Source organism: Mytilus trossulus, chromosome 11, assembly GCF_036588685.1.
Source record: "Mytilus trossulus isolate FHL-02 chromosome 11, PNRI_Mtr1.1.1.hap1, whole genome shotgun sequence".
Lineage (NCBI taxonomy): Eukaryota > Metazoa > Mollusca > Bivalvia > Mytilida > Mytilidae > Mytilus > Mytilus trossulus.
The window spans coordinates 25,192,353-25,201,254 of record NC_086383.1 but is presented as its reverse complement, the minus strand read 5'-3'; the positions used below and the strand labels follow the sequence as shown (position 1 = coordinate 25,201,254).

General features: G+C 32.7%; 1 long non-coding RNA gene across 4 annotated transcripts; it reads left to right on the top strand.

The window, feature by feature from the left end:
- Positions 1 to 260: 260 nt before the first annotated feature.
- LOC134690926 (uncharacterized) lies at positions 261 to 8,105 on the top strand. Of its 4 annotated transcripts, XR_010102054.1 has the most exons (5): positions 261 to 530; positions 2,342 to 2,626; positions 2,854 to 2,975; positions 6,274 to 6,294; positions 7,182 to 8,105. It is a non-coding gene; the product is annotated as an uncharacterized LOC134690926 (long non-coding RNA). The 4 variants fall into 4 exon arrangements; XR_010102052.1 differs by lacking the exon at positions 7,182 to 8,105 and having other exon boundaries at positions 263 to 530; positions 6,274 to 6,634; XR_010102053.1 differs by lacking the exon at positions 6,274 to 6,294 and having other exon boundaries at positions 264 to 530.
- Positions 8,106 to 8,902: the final 797 nt, after the last annotated feature.

Sequence of the window (8,902 nt, the reverse complement as noted above, 5' to 3'; positions counted from 1 at the left end):
AGTCACAAGTTGCCAATTGAAGCTGGTAGTGTTTGTTCTATTGATGGATCTGGAAAAAAAATGTGATCTAAGTGATAAAGAACAACTAGATTATGATACATATTTAATTGTAACTTTTTTAATGGAGTCGTGTTGTTTCTTATTTATTATTTGTAACTGTTTATGTATAAAATGCCACGGTCTCTTAATTTCATGAGTCTTTAGGATAAAAAAGATCTTTACAAGTCATTTTTATATCAAATGTATTATCACACCTTTTTATGCTCGATTTGAGATCTAAATTTTATTGTTAAAAAAGGCTAGCTGTTGTCAAATAAATTTTGTGAGCAGTTTTAATACCGAGGGTGTGTCTTATTTTGTGAGTTTTCATTGGTTTGGAGTTTTTAGACCCTTCATTGTTGACCAGTGGAAAACTTCCCGCCGAAGTGTTTCAAATAGCACTTTGTCTTCAAACGAACAAGATGGACACATGCAGTTTACAGAAGCAAAAGATTTGATTTGAACTGTTCGTGAAACCACACATACTCAAGGTAGATATTAACCCCTTGGTATTTTCCCAGATTATTTTCATTATTAAAAATATGGATCAAAACACGACTTTTGAAATCGTATGATATGATATAGAAGACTATCTGACGAAATTTAATAAGTTGGCTCGTGTTCATTGATCGTCCTGAATATGCATGAAATATTTGCCACTGGACACCAAGTAACCAACAATCAATCGTGTTCATTGACATCGGAATAAATAAAAAAAAATAAACTAGAGCATGCACTGGTTACTACAAAACAAGTGCCTGAGTCGATGCTGTAGCAAGTATCGTGATGTTTGAAAAGGTTGCACCAACTGAAAATGCAGATGGCATATTTTAGCTCGACTATCGATAGCAAAGATTTGAAAATATTTATTTAACTTTTTCGTATTTTACTGATACATGGAATTATATTTCAAGTTTACAGTTTTCAAGTTAATAGTAGATGCAGTCTATTTGTATTTTATAAAGATGATAAAGCCATAATTCAAAAAGTAGAAGACTTGATTCTCCATTATATTGTCCTTGATCCTCGATTTACTTACAGCCGTTTTGGTGGTAATAAATATTATGTACATGGTTTAATCTCAATTGTTTTAACACTTTTTTCACGTTTTTGTTATTGATCTGAGTAAAGTTCAGTTACATAATTTATTTGCAGTATGTCCTTTGTCAGTAGATATTTTTCTGCACAGCCAGTTACTCAAGTGTGAAATGAGTAGATTGTTGTGTAACACCTATATGGTCATGTGATCAAAAGGTTAGAATTTGAACCGATATATGGTCGTGTGATCAATAGGTTAGAATTAGAAGCCAAATCAGTTTAAATTGATTTTTACTTGGACAAAGACCTAGGTATTTTTATGCCCCACCTACGATGGTTCACTGAACATAAAATGAAAGTGCAAAGTTCAGGTTAAAGTTTTTGGTCAAGGTAGTTTTTGATGAAGTTTAACTGAGTCACATCTACTTGAAACTTAGTACACATGTTCCCTATGATATGATCTTTCTAATTTTAATGTCAAATTATAGTTTTGATCCCAATTTCATGGTCCACTGAACATAGAAAATGAAAGTGCAAAGTTCAGGTTAAAGTTTTTGGTCAAGGTAGTTTTTGATGAAGTTAAAGTCACATCTACTTGAAACTTAGTACACATGTTCCCTATGATATGATCTTATTAATTTTAATTTCAAATTAAAGTTTTGACCCCAATTACACGGTCCACTGAACATGGAAAATTATAGTGTGAGTGGGGCATCCGTGTACTATGGACACATTCTTGTTTCATTAGAATATTAGGGGACATGAAATATATTTGAAAGAATTTTAAGGCAATTAATTGATTCAATGTGATCTGTGTTGGATTTTAGATTTTAAAAGTTCCAGAAAATTACTTTTGGAGAATTGAATGATTTCACTAATTTTTCATGTTGCATGTGAAATAACAATATGATGACTTTACCCCATTTCTTTAAATTTATTGATTTATTAGAGTTGTTATGTTTTCAAGCTTTTACTCTTGTATAAACATCATCGAACTGTAACTATAAGTTCTGTAACCATGGTAAAATTCACGATTGATTGTGGGTGCATAACCCCCTGTGGCAAATATATCATGCATTTCAAGTTGAAAGATCCATGTAACTTGACCAGGTATTGCTTCCAAATAGTATCTACCTACAACAACAGGAATAGGGGACACATTCATGTATATGTCTAGGAGACTGACAGTGTACCAACTGAATTTGTTGGCAATACCTTCTGAATAAATTTTTTATATAAAAGTTAATTACATTTGGTTTTTCAGAGAATTTACAAGACTATTATCCACAAAATGCAACAGTCTTATTTTGATGAATTGTTGAACCAGAGAAATGTGAAGACTTACAGACACCTAGACTGTATAGTCAACATGATTAGAGAATCAGACTACAGTGAACATTACAATGATTAGAAAATCAGACTAGAGTCAACATTACAATGATTAGAGAATCAGACTATAGTCAACATTACAATGATTAGAAAATCAGCCAGCTGCATTTCATCAATCAGTTTATGATGAAGCTTTACAGCATTGGAAATGATTACTCAGGTATGTATTGGTTAAAATTTTGAGGTTTGTTTTATAGGATAATAGTGATGTTTAATTTTATCTTTCTTGAAATAAATATATTAGAAATGAGGTGAAATATGGCATTGATTAAAGGAGATGTACCAAGGAAAACATGTGACTGAATAAACATTTTATTAAAAAAGGATGAACAATACAGTTTTGAGTTTCAATCCTTTCATATATTAAAATAAAATGATATTTTGTAGAGACCAAACAACTGAGCAGAAAGAAGAACCGTATGACCTTGAAGAGTAAGCAATGTACATGTATTAAGTATATTTGGGGTTACCAAAGAGTATGGTAAGAACCTCATCTTAAATTATACTTGGTGAGTATTCTTATTGTTGGTTAAATATTAAGCATCATTATGGAAAATGGGGGATCAAGGGTATACACCAACAAGACAGTGACCAAAGGAAAATAAATAACCAAAACCATCTAGAGGTTTCAACTATAGTCTGATGTTTATACAATACGTGAACTTGTAAATCATCCAAAGTCTAAAATATTTGTGAATAAAATGAACAGACTGACAAATAACTTACATACACACAAATATCTGACCTAAGCACATGAGCATGTTGCAGGGTGAAATTTTTTTTTAAAATAAAGCTTGAGCCTGTTTTGTGCAATGCCTAACCATTTAACGACAAAATTTCATACAGAAAACTTTTCAAATTGAGGGGTTTCAAATTTTAAATAAGCCAATTTATGGTTTAAAAAAATAATGGAAATCTTGACTCCCCAACAAGAAAAAAATGTCACTCTTATCATTGAGGAAAATGGCCACTACCTGAATGGTCTTTAGAATTAATTCAGTTGCTCTGGTCATTTTTCAAAATTTAACAATGTAAGTAAATATGGAGTTGTTTGATCAATGGGAGATAACTCTGACCACATGGAATAATTCTGAAAACTTAAAGAGGGGTCCTGATCCCGAAATCCCGGGCTTAAAAACACAAAATCCTGAGCTCCCGAAATTTAAATAAATTTAGATCCTGACATCAAGAAATAAAAAAAAAACCAACTTTATCCTGAAGGGGTCAATCCCTAAATCCTGTGCTTTAAATTACCAGATTCCTGAGTCCCAATATAGGTCCTATCCCCCTCACATATATAATTGATAACTAAGATGATAGAAATACAGAAATTGTTTTGCCTTTTGCCATGCTTACAATCAACAAAAGATTTTTTTCTTCATTTTTCAAAATAAATTCCAAGACTAAGATGTAGGATGCCATTCTTCTAACAAAATACCACAGCATGGAGACCCTAATCAGCACACTAAAATGTCCAAACGTGTGTCCTACATCTTGAAATAAATATAATTTTATAAATGTTCAAGTATCTTCAAAAACATTTTTTACTCATTTCTACTCTGTTGAGACAATTTCACTAGCACTGCACTTTGACTTTGACTAAGACAAACACAATGTTGATTGAAGTTGAATGGTACACTACTAGTGACAACTTTGTTGGAGACATGGAAAGCATTTCGTCATTGTTAGTAGTTTTATGGGCTTTCACCTCTTGAGTCACAAAGAACCTTATGTACGTTAGTTCCATTGAAATGTTATATGCATTGTCAATGCTAAACATTTGATTGACTTTGACTGATTTTTTTTTTAGTTTCGTCAGAGTGTAAATGAGTTTGAACAAAAGGCAATATAACCTTTTTTTAGTGATAAGAAGATTTGACTTTCATTTTTGATAAAGTTTTCACCAAATTTATTGTTGATAGCAAGGCTTATGGTTTGCACAATAGAATATGCCTTTTACACAATGAGCTCAGTGGTGAATCCAGGGGTGGGGGTCTGGAATTTGGAACCCCCCTCTTTTTTGGCCCATCAATGCATTTGAATGGGAGCATATAGTTGGACCCCCCTTTTAATCTGGGTTGGGAACCCCCCTTTTTTGGGGCCTATCAATGCATTTGAATGGGAGCATATAGTTTGACTCCCCCACCCCTCCCCCCCTTTACTCTGGGTTGGGAACCCCCTTTTTTAAAATGGCTGGATCCTCCCCTGGAGCTTGTCACTTTCACTCAAAAAACATTAAAGAAACCATCAAATTCCTAAGCTTAGGTAGGAGCTTCAAATTGTTATAAAAAATACTTAATTATCATAATCTTGTGTATTTTAGCCACCTTCTGCTTAAAAAAAAATACATTTAGATAATTTATCACTTAAAGAGGCATTTGCAATGATTTAGATAAACAATAACAGCACTTTTTTTTTTTTATAAATATTAATAAAAGTGGAATAATGAAGAAATGACTTGTAATTATTAACAGTCATTTTTATAGTTAAATTGGTAAAAATGATCTGAAAAGCATTGCTGATTTCATTTTTTTTTCCAAAACCACAATTCAACCTCATTTTGGTCTGTATGCATACAACATTTAATAAGAACCATTGTAGTAGATGGTTGCTCAGCTTGGTCAGATAATAAAAAGAACAGAATGTCAAAATAAAACGGTTTTGCCAACAAAAAATATTATTTCAGTGGTCAAACTCAAATGTTTTTGCTTCAATTTTTTACTCACTTGAGTGCAATTATTTGCAAAGTACAAATCTTATACAAAAGAATTATGTCTGAGACAACAACCCAACCAAAGAGCAAAAAACAGCCGAATCAACTAATGACTCTTCAACTCAGCAAGAAAATCCAGCATCTGGAGGCAGGCTTCAGCTGACCCCTACACAAAAATGTTCACTAGGTCAGTGAAAGTGGATGTCATACTAAACTCAAACATATATTAAAATGAACTGAAATTAAAAAACCTATGAGACTAACAAGGTCCAGAGTCTTCGAACAAGGGACAGGTGCAAAAATGCAGTGGGTTAAACATGTTTTGAGAGATCTCAATCCACACTTATACCTCTATGAGCCAATGTAGAAAAAACAAACACAGCAATTTGCACCGTAAAACTCATTAAAAAGAAGTCTGTGTCCAACTTCAGAAAAGGTAACAAAAGAAACAGACTAATAATTTGTGTATTTTTACAACATTTACAAAGCTAAATTTTGTGGGAAAATAAAGTAAAAGTTAAATTAAAAAAGAAAAACTTAATTTTGAAATTTACTTCAAAGGAAAGAAAATAAAGTTTAATTGATTTTATTCTTATATGTGTAATGTTGTATATGTATTTATATTTCATTTCAGAGTTCAACAACAGATTATTAATTCTATAATTTTGATTTTTGCAGATTGCAGCAGTGGGATGTTACAGTCATAGACATTGGATAGACTCCGTTGTACTAGGCCAGGGAGGGTAGCGCAGAGTTTCCGCAGCACTATACAATAGTAGCAAGATCACTCTACCATGAGCTTGTTAAAGGGCCCGTTTGATGAAAGTGACAACAACGTTCTCCACGACACTACAGATTTGTTTTGCAGATGCAGCCGAGAGGATGTTTCAGTCATGGACTCATTTGATGGAAGTGGCACCAACATTCTCAAACACTAATAATTTACAAATTTGTTTTTGTTGTAGATGCAACCTCAGTCATACACCCTAGAGTTTGGCTATGTTGTGACAGAAGAAGAGTGACATATAGACTTCTGTATGTCCATTTTTATGGAAGTGACAAATTACTAATCTTTCTTCTTATATCCATTTCAGAGTTCTTACAAAGATGCATAGGTATAAAATATTTATTATTTTTTGTCTTTTGGTGTATTTTTGTCAATGAGTTAAAACCCAAAGAACAGTACATCGATCAGAAGTAATAAGTTTGACTAGTGTAATTTGAGAGAGAACACTCTGGAACACAAAAAATATCCTACCTCATAAAAATTTAACACGACATCTTATTTTCACCTTTTTTCATTGAAGCAGCACACAGTGTAGTCAAGAATGTATGCATGTCCTTGAACTTCTAGAAATACAATACCTCTAATAGTTAAAACAGTCTGGTATAATGGTCAACAAGAGCTACATAAAAAAAAGGAAGATACCAAAGTTAAATTAAAAAAATATGTATTTAATTTTTGAAATTTACCTCAAAGATAATAAAATAAAGTTTAATTGATTTTTTTCTTATATGTGTAATGTTGTATATGTATTTTTATTTCATTTCAGAGTTCAACAACAGATTATTAATTCTATTATTTTGTTTTTCGCAGATTACAGCAGTGGGATGTTACAGTCATAGACGTTGGATAGACTCCGTTGTACTAGGCCAGGGAGGGTAGCGCAGAGTTTCCGCAGCACTATACAATAGTAACAAGATCACTCTACCATGAGCTTGTTAAAGGGCCCGTTTGATGAAAGTGACAACAACGTTCTCCACGACACTACAGATTTGTTTTGCAGATGCAGCCGAGAGGATGTTTCAGTCATTGACTCATTTGATGGAAGTGACACCAACATTCTCAAACACTAATAATTTACAAATTTGTTTTTGTTGTAGATGCAACCTCAGTCATACACCCTAGAGTTTGGCTATGTTGTGACAGAAGAAGAGTGGCATGTAGATTTCTTTTATGGAAGTGCAAATAACTAATCTTTCTTCTTCATATCTATTTTAGAGTTCTTACGAAGATGTATAGGTATGCAGTATTTATTATTTTTGTCTCTGTGTATTTTTGTCAATGAGGTAAAACCACAGAACAAATCAATCAGAAGTATTAACTGGTGGAATTTGAGAACACCCTGGAACACGAGAAATATCCTACCTCACAAAATTTAACATGAGACATCTTGTTTTCACCTTTTTTCAAGGAAGCAGCACACACAGTGTAATCATGAAGGTATCCATGTCCTGGAACATCTGGGAATAGCATATCTCTAATAGTATTTTTACTACTATCCTCAAAATTCAAACAAAACAGTCAGATATTTTGATCAACAAGAGGTACAATCTCAAACCATGTGGTGAAAAAAGACAACACATAACCAAAAAAAGTGACGGAAAATTGTCTACACTGACAACAAAATATTATACAGCAACAACCCATTCAAAGACCTGAGAGATTCTCAAGCACCAATTCAACCAAAGACCAGGGATGAACTCCAGCACTGAGCACCAACCAAAACAAAGAACAGACATGAACTAGGGCAAAAAGCACCAACCCAACCAAAGACCTAAGAGGTTTTCAGGCACCATGCAACCAACTAAACTAAATAGCCAGGGATGATCTCAGACACCATGCACCAACCTTTCCAAAGATCAGGGATGCTTTCAGGCACAACAACCTTACCAAAGACCAGGAATGATCTGACACCAAGCACCAACCAAAACAAAAAAAAAGGGTGATCTCAGACACCACAGAATGTTAGCAAGTATTTGATATGGTAACTTATCTACTACTTGTGTAAGTAAAATGTTTTTTTTTTCATTCTGTGCTGCATTTATTCTATCAAAAATTGTCAAAATGCAACATGAAATTTTTATGTGTTTTTCATCTCTTTCTTCAAAATGTTTTACATATTGAAATTTTTTGAAAATTCCATTGGACTATCAAAAATAATAAGTAAATAATTTCTTGAATAATTTTTTTTTTATTGGAAATGTTAATTTACTTTAATCAACGAATATGAAAATAAATGTTTTTCATGCATAACCAAATTAATAAATGTGTTAAATAAAAGATTACAAATAAAAAATTTCTATATTTTTTTTTTTTTAAATTAAGATATGCTTCTAAGAGTTTTTACAATTGAACTGTTCCAGAATATAATAATGTATTGTTTTTTACAGAAAATATAAGGTAAAATGACAAATTATGATTCGGGTTTACATGAAAACACTGATATCTTGAATGACAGTAGCATAGGTGGATTCAGGGAGCCTTGCCCCCCCCTTTTGTGGGTAAAGGAGTAAGTTCGGTAAGAGCCATATTTGGCCCCAATTATAAAGTTCATAGTAACAAGACAATAACTGTTTCAAGTTGCCTTAAAGACATGTTAGAAAGTTACACAGAACTGTTTTTGTCAAAGTTTACTTCTAACACGTTAATTTTTACATCCCAAAAAGGTCAAAATAAGGGATTTTGGTGAAAATTGTCAAAATAAGCCAGATTGCAACCAAATGAAGGACCAGGAAACATAGAGCACAGGCGTCAACAAGCTGAAGATTCAAATAAGACGTGTGAAATGTCTTCACAAACATTATTTTAAAAGATCTTTGTTGTCGACGTATGCGCTCTATATTTCCTGTCCAATAATCTATGGAAATTTACCCATTTTCATTGATTTTTTCGTGAAAATCAATATGAGTTCAACTTGTGACGTCATAATGAAACGCAGA